The sequence below is a fragment of the Homalodisca vitripennis genome, chromosome 6 (assembly GCF_021130785.1).
Source record: "Homalodisca vitripennis isolate AUS2020 chromosome 6, UT_GWSS_2.1, whole genome shotgun sequence".
Classification (NCBI taxonomy): Eukaryota; Metazoa; Arthropoda; class Insecta; order Hemiptera; family Cicadellidae; genus Homalodisca; species Homalodisca vitripennis.
In genome coordinates, this window is record NC_060212.1 from 120,446,678 (window position 1) to 120,463,627 (window position 16,950).

Sequence of the window (16,950 nt, forward strand, 5' to 3'; positions counted from 1 at the left end):
AAGGGAGCAAATAATAAAACGAAACATTAAAATTTCAGATTTTATAATCTAGGCCTATTTATGTATATATATACTTTGTTTTTCCTACTCGTGCCACACACTGGACGCAGTGACTCTCACCTCACACAACATAATAACTGCCACATTAAACGTTCAAATACTTGTATTTTTCCTACTAGTGCCACACACTGGACGCAGTGATTCTCACCTCACACAACATAGTTACTGCCACATTAAACGTTCAAATACTTTGTTTATCCGCCACGTTGTTTATCCGACTCGGCGCCACACACGGACGCAGTGACTCTCACCTCACACAACATAGTTACTGCCACATTAAACGTTCCAATACTTTGTTTTTTCCGACTCGCGCCACACACTGGACGCAGTGATTCTCACCTCACACAACATAGTTACCTGCACATTACGCGTTCCAATACTTTCTTTAACATATCCGACTCACGCCACACTGGACGCAGTGATTCTCACCTCACACAACATAGTTACTGTCACATTACGCGTTCCAATACTTTGTTTTTCCTACTAGTGCCACACACTGGACGCAGTGACTCTCACCTCACACAACATAATAACTGCCACATTAAACGTTCAAATACTTTGTTTTTCCGACTCGCGCCACACACTGGACGTAGCGATTCTCACCTCACACAACATAGTTACTGTCACATTACGCGTTCCAATACTTTGTTTATCCGCCACGTTGTTTATCCGACTCGTGCCACACACTGGACGCAGTGATTCTCACCTCACACAACATAGTTACCTGCACATTACGCGTTCCAATACTTTGTTTATCCGCCACGTTGTTTTTATCCGACTCACGCCACACACTGGACGCAGTGATTCTCACCTCACACAACATAGTTACTGTCACATTACGCGTTCCAATACTTTGTTTATCCGACTCGCGCCACACACTGGACGCAGTGATTCTCACCTTACACAACATAGTTACTGTCACATTACGCGTTCCAATACTTTGTTTATCCGACACGTTGTTTGTCCGACTCGCGCCACACACTGGACGTGATTCTCACCTCACACAACATAGTTACTGTCACATTACGCGTTCCAATACTTTGTTTATCCGCCACGTTTGTTTATCCGACTCGTGCCACACACTGGACGCAGTGATTCTCACCTCACACAACATAGTTACCTGCACATTACGCGTTCCAATACTTTGTTTATCCGCCACGTTGTTTATGCGACTCACGCCACACACTGGACGCAGTGATTCTAACCTCACACAACATAGTTACTGTCACATTACGCGTTCCAATACTTTGTTTATCCGACTCGCGCCACACACTGGACGCAGTGATTCTCACCTCACACAACATAGTTACTGTCACATTACGCGTTCCAATACTTTGTTTATCCGCCACGTTGTTTATCCGACTCGTGCCACACACTGGACGCAGTGATTCTCACCTCACACAACATAGTTACTGTCCCATTACGCGTTCCAATACTTTGTTTATCCGCCACGTTGTTTATCCGACTCGTGCCACACACTGGACGCAGTGATTCTCACCTCACACAACATAGTTACTGTCACATTACGCGTTCCAATACTTTGTTTATCCGACACGTTGTTTATCCGACTCGCGCCACACACTGGACGCAGTGATTCTCACCTCACACAACATAGTTACTGTCACATTACGCGTTCCAATACTTTGTTTATCCGCCACGTTGTTTATCCGACTCGCGCCACACACTGGACGCAGTGATTCTCACCTCACACAACATAGTTACTGTCACATTACGCGTTCCAATACTTTGTTTATCCGACACGTTGTTTATCCGACTCGCGCCACACACTGGACGCAGTGATTCTCACCTCACACAACATAGTTACTGTCACATTACGCGTTCCAATACTTTGTTTATCCGACTCGCGCCACACACTGGACGCAGTGATTCTCACCTCACACAACATAGTTACTGTCCCATTACGCGTTCCAATACTTTGTTTATCCGACACGTTGTTTATCCGACTCGCGCCACACACTGGACGCAGTGATTCTCACCTCACACAACATAGTTACTGTCACATTACGCGTTCCAATACTTTGTTTATCCGCCACGTTGTTTATCCGACTCGCGCCACACACTGGACGCAGCGATTGCGATCGACATGGAATTAGCGGCCTGTTAATGACGCGCAATTACCGCTAATAAAGTCGTAGCTCTCTGCCACCTCTACTCCGCCCCACCTTGGACACTGCACTCATTCTGGTTTTGATTGAGCAATTTGACTGTAAGATAAATATACGGTTGCTCATTGGAGACCTCAGGATATAGATATCTCCTATTGGCGGCCATTATGGGCAGTGATGACTTACAATAGTAATGTTCTAAGTACTGCATTTTTACAGTATAGACAGATAGTTTATAGTTCATCGTCGGGAGACGTAGAATTAGAAGACGGATATGTGAGGTGAACAAATGAAGAAATTCTATATCCGAATGTACGTAGCATAGTACTAGAATACTGTTTTAGAAGGAATGGCTACCGATCAATATCAACTCATCAACGAAAATAATCATGTATAATGTGTAACCTTGGTCTAGATTGTGTGTGTGGACTAAATAAGATAACGTTATCTTTGGCATAAAAATGTATCGTGTACAGTAAAAACCGTATTAAGTGGATGAATAGCTTGTGCCAAAGTGCAGTGATAAAGGGCTTGATAAAATTGGTTCCGCTTATTATTTGGTGTTAGAAGTGCCTTGGTTGTGCCAACATAACGTTCTCAATTTGTCATGGATATATGTAAATTAACAATATTATGCGACTAAGTAGGCTAGATTTTTAAAAATTACTTATTTTTTCAGCATAGAAATAGTAACTTATAAGATGGCATAAAATGATTAGAATTTTCAACTCGTAACTGAGCTGTCGTATTTTCATCGTTTTATTTTACTGATTTCAAATCTGTGAAATACTGTAATCTATTTTAGCCTTAATCTTCCACGTGTCTAGAGTGCGCTGTCTCTCCGAAATAAATCCCCCGATGACGGCACTGTTTATGGGGGCGATGAGAGGCCATGTATCAGCGGGGCTCGAGGGCCATACATCACCGACTATAGTGGTGGCAAAGAGACTTGGCGATTGTAGGCGGATAGGCGCGAGAAGACACGGGATCGGCGCATGCGCGGTGCGGACATACGTTACGATGGCGCGGTGATAGAGTGCGTCACAGCGCGCATGCGCATACGTCTTGTCCCGCTGCAAACCTACACTACTCACACACTGACTCGTGCTCGACTGTCATATATTGTGCAGAATGCGTACTGACTGATGTACGAGAGTGGACCATTTGACTGTACGAAGTCTCCTGGTTTGGTTTGCTCAGGCGAAGGCTTTAAATTCAATTGAACGAATTCAAATGTGATTAGTAACGTACTAATTCTTGACAGTCGTAATTTATCCCTCGTCACGATATAGGTGAACTGGCTGGTACATAACAAGTTATCCTCTCACTTCTTCCTGTATTTAGCGGGCTAAATGTTAACACCGTATATTACAGGTACTCTCAGAAAGTTCTCTCAGAAAAAGTTTCAAAATTCAAAAAGCATTTTCTAATGTGGAATTCAGAAAAATGTTTTCAATGACTTATTCGTTTTTCACTTTGTGGTTTAGATACTTAATAATTTACTGTGCCGTATGGTACAGTTCAATAAAACCGTATCAATTAAAATCAGAATCTTTGATCAGGCCCAATTACAGATCGATTAATTTTATGAAATCGAAGTTCTATGTTTTACGAATTGTTATGAAGACCTTAAAACTCACGAATTTCGAATTCATTTTTGGAATGTTACGCATAATAACGGCAACGTAGTACTGGGCTTCCCTGGACGTAAATGCACTACTTGACTTTCTAAATTACCCGTATTCAACAAAAAGATGTAAATACTGAAGGTTTTTAAGGATGAGAAAGGTTTTTATGGAGCTTCCAACACGTAAAGCTACTCTGTATAATCGTTGACTACCTTAACCAAAACGTGAAGATTGTTGTCATAAGAAACCGGAATATTTAGGAGGTCATAGAGCCCCGAGCGATTAAAATTATGCTACAGTGGTTTATTTGAGTACCATAAGTGCACTTGGTTTTAGTGGAAGAAGAAAAGAATGTCGAATACACAACAAGTCTCCAGGTTATCAACAAATTTGTTGGCAACTAACGGTGAAGCTTTATGTAGTACGCATATTCAAAACTTTAAATATATACCATTTTTCCTAACTGCTCAAATTTGATTGTATAGTAATGTTTTTTTTTACACTAACGTTTCCTCATAGGCCCCGCTGTGAGTAGGTAAAGAATCGCTGAAGACATTAACAACTTAGATTGCATGTCCTAATAAGGAAGGTTTTTACAATGTTACACGATACTTGTTAACACCACTATAAAGTACAATCAGTTATTATCCGTTTAATTTAAAAATAAAAATCACTGAATGAGTCCCCTCATCTTTTGGGTAAAGTGATGGATGAGTGGAAACTTTTCAGTTGTTTGGGTTGCTGGCGTGAACAGTTTTCAAATACTGGATTTAACAATGGAAACTGTAGTTGATAATGTACAAAATAGCGCATGCGGAATTCCATTTACCAGTATAATATATGCCTTATTATACTAAGTGATAAATATAATTAACACTGATAGATTTGTGTCCAGTGTAACCAGCACGATCTGGCAGCTTCTGAGATGACTTGCGTTTAAGTCTCCAAGCTGTAGAAGTGTGTAGTTGTGAAGAATATTAGCGCACTTTTACAGATTTGGTTTGATAAATATGCATTGTACGATGTAAATATCACTGTATAATGAACCTTGATTCTCATAGAAGGGAAGTAAGAGATATTATGTGTGGGACTGGTATTGTCTTCGCCATTTTGTTTAGCTTATGGAAGTGAAGTCATACCATCACCTTTGGAAGTGACATCGCATGATCATTACTTTTCAAAGTGGTGGATTCAGAGGTTATCTGTAAAAGTAAAACCGACATGATCATTTTGTTCTCAGAGATGAATTCATAGATTATCTGTAAAAATATCACTGCAAGATCGTTTATTTTCTAGGAACGAATTTAGAGATTATCAGTGAGATTAGCATCGGCATGATCATTCCTTTTCTTACAGATGAATCCAGAAGTTATTTGTGAAACTAACTCTGGCTTGATTATTAGTTTTCTCATGATATAATTCAGAGATTATCTGTGAAAGTAACATCAGCATGTTCATTGCTTTTCTTAGGAACGAATTCAGAGATTATCTGTGAAAGTAACATCAGCATGATCATTCCTTTTCTTACAGATGAATCCTGAAATTATATGTGGTAATAACTCTGGCATGATTATTAATTTTCTCATGAACGAATCCAGAGATTATCTTAAGGGCGAATTCATAGATTATCTGTGAAATTATCACTGCAATATCGTTTTATTTTTTAGGAACGAATTCAGAGATTATCTGTGGAAGTATCATTGCAATATCGTTTATTTTGTTAGAAACGAATCCATAGATTATCTGTTCAAGTAACATCGTCATGATTATTGCTTTTCTTACGGATGGATCCAGAAGTTATCTGTGAAAGGAACCACGGCATGACGATTTTCTCATGAACGAATCCAGAGATTATCTGTGGAAGTTACATCGTCATAATCATTTTCATTCCTTGGGAATGAATTCAGAGATTATCTTCTAAGTAACACCAGCACGGTTAAGGCTGCATCCAGATGTTATCTGTAGGGAGCTCTCATGTGTGAAATCAGAGGTTAGCTAGACTTAGAGGCATGCTGAGCCTGAGTATCACCGGCCCAGGCCTTTCTCCGGTTGGGTTGGTGGTTTATGGCACCGTGACCGTGTGATTAGCTCGTGCTCATGGCGGCACCGGACTCCGGCTAACGTAGATGTTAACGGCGGCGGTCCGGGCGTGTTCCCAATCAGGGCCGGCCAATTAATAACCCGATACCATCGACTGCTGACCGTGCCGTATTGTGAGTGCCCCGCCCAGACAAACAACAGCTATAGCTACCTCTGCCTCTACACCGTACACACGTTCAATTACCGAATCTTCCTATCCATCTGTGTCTCAAGATATACTAGTGGTCAGCGTCTATTGAATGTCGGAGCTGGACTAGTCGGATCCTCCCTCAACCTTCGGCAATATGTGCCTGAGGATTGCGCTTCTGTGATGGTAGATGATGTTCTTTTAGAGGAAAAAGGATTCTCCTAAGTTCCTAGGTATGTGCTTTGACCGAGGCCTGACATGGGACGACACATGCATATGTTTAAAGGTTTCTTCGGGCATTTACGAAACCTCTCAAAGTTTTGCTCCTTGGGCGTACTAAGAACGGCCTATTTTGGCCTTGTATATCCTCATATACCATACGGGCTGAGACTGTGAGGCAGCTGTTCTAAATACAAATTTGAAAAATAGTATTTAGAATCCTAGAGAAGCGGACCGAATAATTTCAAAATTGAAATTCAGAGATTCGTGTAAAACTTCCTTCAGGGAGCTTGAATTGCTGGCTTTTCCCTGTCTCTAAATCCTCGAGGTTGCTCTGAACTGCCGGTTCAAGTGTGAGTTGGTCCAAGGCAGGGACGTTCACCAATATGGAACTGGGGGCCGGGACAACTTCCGTACTCAACAGCACAGAACTGCCACGTTCGAAAGTTTACCATCCGAGGTTGGTGTAAGGTTCATAAATAAGCTGCCTGATGAGAAAACAAATTTAAATAATCCTAAAAAATTCAAAGCTCGATTGAGAAACCTATTGGTGTCGAGGGTGTTCTACTCTATTGAAGAGTTTGTGATGAGCCGCTGGGATCGAATTTGAAGTTAATTTAAATGAATTGGTCAAGTCCTTTAGTTCTGTTCTAAATTGTAATCAGCATAGCTGAACACTTTTTAATAAGTGAAATGACGTGTATTTAAATTGATTTATTTTTTATTTTACTACATGTATATTGACGATTGTATACAATGTTCTTAAAATTGTGAACGCAATAAAGATCTATTATTATTTACTGTATGAAGCTGTTGGGGCACTGACGAGCGAATGGCCGTTATTGAAATCTCAGTAAGTTTAAAATCGCCAGCACTCTCTTGTCTACACAGTAGGCTACAAAAATTTGTTAAAGACAATATAAACAACTAAATATAGAGTAATACTCGAACAGTACTGGATTACGCCTTTGTGCGACATCTCTGTGTGGACTGGGAATTAATTCACTTATAAATTAATAACAAGTGTGGTGAGGTTATGTTGAATTGTTACAGAGTTTCTCTGGTCTTGTTTTGGTGGGGAACTGTAATTTTTTCACGGTTTACTTCTAATTGCAAGTGAATCAAGTTTAAGTGCAAGTTTTTTATTCTTTGTGAATTATAGATTTACGAGATGCGGGTTTCAGTTAAACTCAACCATAGAATAAAATATAAAAATGTGATGCCAAAGTGTGATAAAAATTAAACTCAATTATAGCTAGTATGCTCGTTTAACTCGTATTATAGCCTGGCGGTTATTGTACAATATTTTGCGTCTGCACTTAAAACTGCTTTACCCCTTTCGTATCCTATTTTGAAACTCTGATCGGGTTTAACAGCATTCGATAGTGTAGAGAGTTAAAGTAGTATCTCAAGTTTACGTTGCTGTGTGTTTTTATCAAATTTAAACTTTTTATAAATTCGAATCAAATATGAGAGTCTGATATATTTTTCTGCACAACCGGTGAAAATATTACAATAACTAGGTAGCGTTTGGGATGATATCTATAAATTAGCCATCTTCTCCAATGTGATTCTGTGAACAAAACATAAGGTACTCAAGTATTTAATGTTCAATAAAACCCATGTATTATCAGGCCTTACACAGATTTATTACATTACCACAAGTAACCGCACGGGTCTCACCAACATAATAATTAATTCTTGTAGTGTCAACGACACAATAATATATTACTTGTGTAGCCCGAGTATCAGTTACTCTCATTGTTGTTTCATTCATATCTGTAACTGTGTATCAATCTGTGTATACAAACGTGACACATAAATTATTACCGTCTTACTTCTTGCAGTGCGCCTCTGTTGTGCGGAAAGTGGATCTAATTTGAGTGGTTCTTGTGTGAAAGACAGGCTTTGGTCAAATTTTAAAATTTTAATAACTTTTTATTGAAATTTATTTAGCATTCTACGAAAGGCAAGCCTTTGTATTGTCTATATACTGTAAAAGTGGAATATTTTGTTCAAACGTAGTGAACAGCTGTTTCTATAAAATATTTTTCAGAGCGTACGTCCAGTTGTATTTCTTTCCAAAAATAAATAACCGGTCAGTGCGTAACATAGTTTATTATATTCAATTTACAAATATACTAAAAAGATCTTATTTTGAGTAAACAAAATACACCCAGTGGCGTTCTTCAGTGCAGACTTAGTCGTACAAAGTCGTCGTGCAGAGTCTGTCTTGTTTTATTTCTATATAAAGCATTAATTAATTTTCTAAGCCGATCTTTGAGAAAATATGTTAGCAACAATACTTACCTCATAACTTTGACTCGCACGGAATCCCCTGATGAAGTCCTTGGTAACGCAAAAAAGGAAACCCTTTTTTTCAAATAAAACACAATCGCCACGTTTCAGGATTGTGACCTTGAAACAGATCCATAGGAAAAGAAGGAAAACAGAACACGTGTTTTGAATTGATATACGTGTTTCACTGTTGAAGTTAATATGTTGCTTTAATTTATTTGACATCTTCATTTGAAATGGTAAGTAGGAAAGACCTCGAAGACTAAAGAAATGTTCTTGTTGAAAAGATAAATACCATTATTTTATTGATACCCCAGGTGCATGTTTGAGGTTTCGTACAGATTTTATTTCTTAGGTCTCGAATTTCTCTCGCAACTCACTATTCCATCGGACTGACGTAAATCACCGGAATAGCTCTGTGGCGATGTCGAGATACTCCCATCTGCGGGTGGATCAGAACCTGTTGCGGGAAGTCGAGGCAATAAAAGAAAGGAGGTCCGTTGCGCGCCTGGTTTTTGCCGAAGATTCCCAAGCACCGCTGTGTAGGCTGTTGACGGTGATCGACCTCCGTCAAAGGCGCCGCGCTGCGCGGACTGACGACCAGGAAGTGGAAGAATGGTGCCGAAACCCGCCCGGCAGAGACTCGTCACAGCCGGACAATGTGCGGGCACCTGTTCGGAAATTTTAATCCGCCGCTCCTGTTCTTTGCCTTCCAGATTAATTAGTTACGACTCCCCGCCCGGGAGCCGGAATCCTACCCTTATCACTGGCATATCTAAATCTCCTCGATTGGTATCTGGAGAGTCCCGGCCAAATTGGGTTGACCTCTCTGGAATTCACACGTGGCCGTTATTTAGCCTCGGCAGAACATAAATAACGAGACGCCTAGTACAGACTCCACTTCTGTTTAGGTATTACGGCCGCAGTACGTTTACTGTCTGCCACTGTGGAATCTTTATTAAACTCATTTATTGTTTGTCCCCCAATTGAAAATGCTCTTCATGTCGAGTCTTCTTAGAGTTTGTAGTATTTCTACAACGAGTCGTAAAACAAAGAATTGTTAATGGAAATTACCCAAAAAGTGAATCGATTTCCACACACGCGGGGACAAATGTGTCGCCACTCCAGGACGTGGGATGACGTCATGCTGATGTATTCCGCTGGAGTGCGACTTATCGCTAGATCTGGAGATCTTCCAGCGACACCCGCCAAGGTGACGAATGCCACAACATCGAGGCCAGCTGTTGCCGGACCGAGGTCGCCACCTGTCCTGTCTGTAGTCGAGCACGTCCTACGATTTATACTTCAAACGTCTTCAGTGCAACGCTGTACATACAGTTATTTAGGAATTGTTCTTTCCAGGTAAACATGAAGTCAAACTTAATAATGACTTAGTGCGTGGACCAAACCTAGACCTCCTCAGTTATTCTCCTAGATTTGGAATAAAAACAACTGTTATCTGTAATGTGCTAAATTTAGAATAAATAATTTTGTTTATCTTCCTCCAAAAAATGGTTGTAAGATTTATGAGCTTAACAGTAGTTGATTTGTTTTTGAATGCAAATACTGAGCGCGAAAATTTTGTTCGTGATTTTTGACCTTGTCCAGAGTTCAGAAAGACAAGAGGTAAAGTCAGTGGCGTTCTGTCATAACTTGATCAAGCAGAAGTGAAGTGAAGAAATCACTTTCTGTCGGTAAATTGTGGGAATTTGAATAAACATCAATGGAGAATAAACTGTACACGTTCGATTTTTGAAAATGCATTATATAAGACCAAAGACGTTCGTGATGGAACAACAAGAGTAGGAGAGACATAGCACCTGGAGTCGGTATAGAGCCAAGTCCATAGTCCAATCCATCGCCATGCCATTGTCGAGATGCAGGATAAGGTTTACATAAGTTATATTGAATCTCGAGTGAAGATTCCATTGCGATAGGCGAGCGTGTGTGTTATCATAGATGTTCACACGAGGCCTCGTCAAGTAATTTATTGTTTTTTCTACAGAGCCGATGATCGGTGCCCTGTATCGGCCCATCTCGGCCACGTCTATGTGTTTATTGCCATATGAGATCACCGATGGACCGCCATTGTTGGTTGGGGGCTGATTAATTTCGCGAGATCCCCTACCCTCACGTCACGAACTGTTCCGCTGTTCCTTCTCACTTACTCGTTCCTTGTGTCCATACATGTTTGTTCCGACGCTATAATATCGCACTTGCCTCCTCTATAGCAGCGCGATGTAGCTGGGTAACTGTGGGGATTCTATCTAAACTATCTAAAATTGCCTTAATTTCATTATGTAAAAGAATACTAAGTAAAATTCACTTCTAGAAACAGTGAAAGCGTTGTTTCCATGTGGATGTTTTAGTCTGAAGTGAAATAGGCTCTGCATTTCGAGATCTGAAATCTGATCTTTTCTTCAAGTATATATATACTTGAAGAAGAGATCAGATTGCAGATCTCGAAACGTCGTGTTACTGATTTTTTGTTTCACTGAACAAATGTCCGGAAACTCCTGTTTCATTCACAATCCTTCCATTGTCAAAAATAAACTTAAAACAAATAATAGGTTCTGCAATTTCATTTATTAACGCAGAAAAGTCATCTGTATCTGCAGGCATAACTTCTAATTATTTATTGATGGCAAACTAAAGTCGTTTTAATATTTATCCGCCCTATTTAAAATGAAATACCACCAAATAATTAGAGGTGAATAAGTAGTATTTTGCTAGTATTTTCTCCAGATCTTTTAAATTCCACAACGTAAAATTCACTATAACTAAAATAGGCTCAGACGATGCCTAGTTTGGCTGCCTAAACCTATTTAGCTTCCTAGCCAACTCGTAACCAAATAGGCTGCATCTTGCTCGGGTGATGATTTGGCAGCGAAAGAAAAACGCGGCCAAAGCGACGAGAGCAAACAGCGAGCATCACGATCGCTTTATCTTCCATCTTAATACATCTCGGAAATATGTGAAAATGTGTTCGATAAGAGTCTTATTAATCAGGAGGGCCGAGCGGGCGCCTGGTTGGTCGGCAGGAGTTGAGTTGTTAGTGGAGGAGTTTACGTAGTAAGCAAGCTCGAGTACTCTGTACAGTTTATGGTTATGTCCAACACACGTTTTTATTTATTTAAATTGGTTCAGGTTTTCCTGCAGCCTGCAATTCTGGCTTTATTGCTAGATCTCTGGTTTCTTACTTTTGCGGTGACTAAATCGGGCTGGTGCCAAAATACTCGCCGTGTGAGTAGTGGGAGAGATTGACTATGAAAGTGACAGTTCTTCACTACACTGCTCTTCTACACTGCTGTTCTTCACTAAAATCAGCTAATTTTTGTACACTGTTTTAATTTTTTGTCATGTTTCACTAATTCTACATGTTTTTGTGTCTATTATATTGGTAAGTTCTTCTTCAATGTGTACAAAATTTCAATAATATGTGTATTTTAATAAATAAATATGTCTATATGTATCCTTGAGATAAATCTGCCAAGACGTGTTTTGCTAGTTCTGGGTTGGATTGGTAAGGTGAACGTGGTGTTATGTAGTATAAGGTTAGAATAACTTAAACACACGCACACACACACACACACACACACACACACACACACGCACGCATACATACGCGCACACACACACACACACACACACACACACACACACGACACCGACTCCATGATATCAAGATTTACCCGCCAACGTCAGATAACGTTAATTTACGAGCGAGCTCTTACTAATAAAGCGCGTGATTAGCGTTATCACGTTCTCCCCGCGTTATCAGAGTCACACAGCGACTGTACATATATACGTTGTACCCCCCCCCCACCACCCCCTCAAGGTGGGACCAGACCACCCCTACCGAGCAATAACACTGAGTTATCCTCTCTTTCACAAATATTGTCCACAAAATAAATTTGAAAACATTCTTTCAGCTAACAGAGTAAAAGCTGATACGATTTTACGATGTATACGAATGTTCAGTAACACAAAGAGCCATGGTTTATATACCAATTAAAGATATATTTATTTCAAATATTTATTAATTTATATTTTTAATAAATAGGTCGGAATTTCGGAATAACTATTTGAATATTAAAATATAAAATAACTCAGAAACAAAATAAGTCGATGTTTTACGATAGTATGAATGGTAAATGTTGGGATATTATTTCTTAAATCTTATCTAGTTTTTTTTATGTAAACACTTAAATAGAATGCCTTATTGGAAGTAATGAAGACAGTTATAATCTTTGGCCAAGATACAGGTATTAAAGACAATAAACGCAGCAGCTGCGTTTTAACATTCATTTAAAAAGTTATCTTTTTTATTCAATTGTTATATGAATTTCCATGTATCGTTGCATGTATTAGCACAATAAATAAATAAAACTATCAATAAGATAATTGACTTATAAATAGTACCGAAAGTAGTAGTCGTTGTGTGTGTGTGTGTGTGTGTGTGTGTGTGTGTGTGTGTGTGTGTGTGTGGGCGCGCGCGTGCGTGTAAGTTATTCTAACCTTATGCCACATAACACCACGTTCACCTTACCAATCCAACCCAGAACTAGCAAAACACGACTTGGCAGATTTATCTCAAGGATAAATATAGAAATATTTATTTATTAAAATCCTAAAGTACGATAAGAATTAAAGGCACGAGGATCGTACTTATTTAAATAGTAACAATTTTGAATGAATTATTTGTGCTGTATATGAAAGCGTTATGTTTATCTCCTTGCTATTGTTAATTTTTCTTTCTCGTTTTGCAGGGTTGATTAAAAGAATAGCGTATACCAGAAAAGTGTAAATTGTAACGAAGGGGTGTTAAACAAGTTGGGTTGAAATACGCACTATTGTCCTTCATACATGTTAATGGTTTTGTCGCTACGTGCCGATGACGCTGCACGGATACAGTAGTACAGTAGTAAGGCGCGGATGGTACGGTAGCGGGCCAGGCCCCGTGTCGCCGCCCGCCGCCGCTTTGCATATCTGGATCTGAACCCGCATTTGGCGTGACTGATAGCGTTATCAGCAGGGTTGCGTGCGCGCCCGACCCTCTATAAAATCATATTCTTGCTTATCTTGCAACTGCACTGCACTGCAAGGCCTGACGCTCTAGGCAGTGCCGCGAGGGCGGGCGGCGCTCCGCGACTCGACCGCTGTTGGTTCGATATTTCGCATCGTGACAATCAATCAGTCATGTTTATTGACACAACTGCACTGACGGGTTCTTATGTGTGTCACAGTATAACCGCTGTACTGTACTTTAGGAACATACATATTTCACCACAATATATCTATCATTCTTTTACATTATGTTTAGTTTTTAACTATAATATAACGAATTAATCATACTTTGAGTCCAATTATAACTAAATTCCAGTCGTTATCAGAGCATCATTATAGAAAATTTTTTTATTCCCCTTTAAAATTTGTCACAATTAAATTGTTTCAAAACGTTAAAACATTTTTTGAATACCGCTTTCTACAAATTGACTAATTCAAAATTCAAGTATTGCGCCTGACTGTCGACTTCAATATGTATAAATTTTTACATTTCCGGATTATTTGTTTTCTTTTTATCACGAATGCATTGGATGGTTTAGTCAGCAGTCCCATATTTCGTTCTTTACACCCTAATCGTTAACTGTAACGTATTTAACGTACTATCTATAACGTAAATTTGGTATTATTTTCTATTTTGTATTATTTTTTGTATACAATTAAACTAACTACATAGAATAATTTGGTGAAGGAATGCTTAGAAAACATACATTTCCTTTATTTTTTCTCGTAAGGTTCAAAATGAAAAATGAGATTGTTCAACCCCGAGCGCTATTCGCGAGTGGGGATTCCCTACACGTCAGCTGGTCACTCTAGGAGGCCAAAGATCATATCTGTCTGTATACGGCTAAGCCACCTATAATAATGTGAGGGTCGAACTTAGCAATCCCTATCGTATTTAACAGTACATTTTGAGTGTTCTTTTCAAGAGAACATTGTGTAATTTTTATTGATTTACTTCAAACAGTAGTACCACTCCACTACTGTTACTGTGTTTTATGTTGTGTGTTGTACAGACGGGAATTCTTTTAAACACTAGTTGATTGATGTAATAATTACCATCAGCAAAAACCCCCAAGTTTTGTTTCATTTTCATTTTTCATAGGATATTATGGAATAACGGTTACCTCATTACGCGTTAAGTAACAGAGCTTTAAAACATTTCGAGGTTAATGGAATCTTTTAAAATATTGATAAACTCACGGTCAAATATTTTTATTTAAGGAAGAATAAGAATTTTCAGTGTGAGGGTTTGCGAAATTGGCAGCACGCCAGGAAATTGAACTCTCTTAGTTGCGCGGCTTATCTCTCGAATGCCGGAACTCCGTGTAATGGACGCGTGTCCGAGACGTTCGTGTCAACAGAAGACGAGGCCCAGGCCTCATGCGGCAAGTCCAGCCCGTAGCCCGTAGTCGGTGCTGGTGTGTGGCCCGTAATTGATTCGTGCGGGATCCGATAGACCTGGAAACGATAACGTTCATTATAATCCGATGCCGGTATCGGCACCCGATCACCAACTTCTTAATGAGTTCCACGAACTGAGGCAGGATCGCGATAAGGCCCTAATTGCGCGTCGACGAAGATAGCAGCGTTATCGCTACCCACCTGGTTCATAACTCCGAGCACTGTTTGTAATTTGTTCGCAAACAAAACGTACCTGCTGCAGATAATATTAATTTAGCGGTGAGGGATGTAAGTGGGATAGCGGGGTTCTGGCTATAGATTTCGAGATATAGCCTATATCCTATCGGCCCTTTCTTGCCTGCCTCTAAAAAAACCATTTTGTTTTGTGTGGGAAATATTGTATGTCCGAAACTGTTGTACTCAATGAAAATTAAAGAAACCCTCCCACCAACCAATGTTTTTATGAACATCATTATCCCACTGATTTACAACGACATTTATTTTCCATAACAATTAAAAATTCACGGAAAAGAGTGTTCAGGCAATCAAGCAAGCACAAATGTTAAAACTAACTTAAGCCTCTGATAATATAGAGTCCTCCCTCAGATATAATGTTAAATCTCTCTTCCTCTACTAATGTTTGAAAGGTTGTTGATGGGGAAAACTTGGGTTTTTATCGATAATGATGAAATACTACACATTTTTGTGCAATCAATTTTTTTGGAAAAGAGATATAATAAGGAAGTTTGGCTCAAAAAATATGAAATCGTCTTTTTTAGATTTTTAGAAAAGAATAAATTCCCAAAATATTTTACATCCAACTATTATCATAAATATAAAACACTGTTATTAAATTATATACTTTGAAACCACTTTCATCTTTGAGTATACATAAAAATTATAAACAATTCAACAACACATGGTAATAAACTCATCAAAGTTAAACTTGGCAACAAAAAAAGTGTCACTTCAAAACATCAAGCATATACTCGTAGTTGAATACTCAGCTTCATTCAGAAGGACTGCAAATGACTTCAACAGAAGATTGACATAACTCTTAATCTGTTCACCTTGTGTATAAAGCCCAATTAGTTGTGTTTAATGTATTTATTTATTTTAAAAAGCTGTCTTCATAATTTTCAGACCAGCAATGTTGAACAATATGAAACTTTTCCACTAGCTCTTGTATTGTCTTTACATTCTTTATCTCACAGATTAACCTTTTGTCTCATCTATGTATTCCCTATCACAGTAAAATGCTTTACTGTAAACAGATTTTAAGCCTTATGACATTTTTGTTTGGTTTTTACAAGATACTAAGATCGAAAAGTGTTTATAATATTGTATTTTTGCCTACTCTTCTACTTTTTTAGTTTATCCAGGCAAATAAGGGAGTGACATATATGCATTAGTTCTTTGTATTAGTGTTTTTTTACTCAGGATGTTTATTATCACAATATTACACTTATGTATGAGAAACTGAGGGCACTCATTCATTCTTCATAGTCAGATTCAATTTTTTTCTTCTTTTACCCCATTGTTGACTAAACCAAAGCTCTATGCTTCTTTTTGACAGATTTGTTATTGTTTGATTAAAAATTTAGATATTAACCATATTTTCATTTGATAAGCTGTTGCCCAAGGACATCCCTATGTTTTATTACTTACATGTCCAAAAAGGGAGTTTGTTTTGGTCTTCTACCTCCATGGTTAGTTAACAGAGGGTATTAATGCTGTTTTAATAGATAAAGAAATCATTGAGTTTAGTTCTCTATGAGGAAAGATGATGTTCTACTTCCATGGAACAGGGGTAGTAATGTTGGTAAGATATCACTGATTTAGTTCATCATGAGGAAAGATAATAAAAGTGTCATTCACATACCTCCAGCATATCCTTAGTTTTAATTGTGTTGAAGCATGGGCT

At 38.8% G+C, this 16,950-nt stretch overlaps 1 protein-coding gene across 2 annotated transcripts in view; it reads left to right on the forward strand.

Annotated features, from left to right (window-relative positions):
- Positions 1 to 16,950, forward strand: part of LOC124364840 (zinc finger protein ush) — a 394,052-nt gene that overhangs the window by 353,855 nt on the left and 23,247 nt on the right. The gene's annotated exons all lie outside the window — the stretch shown is intronic.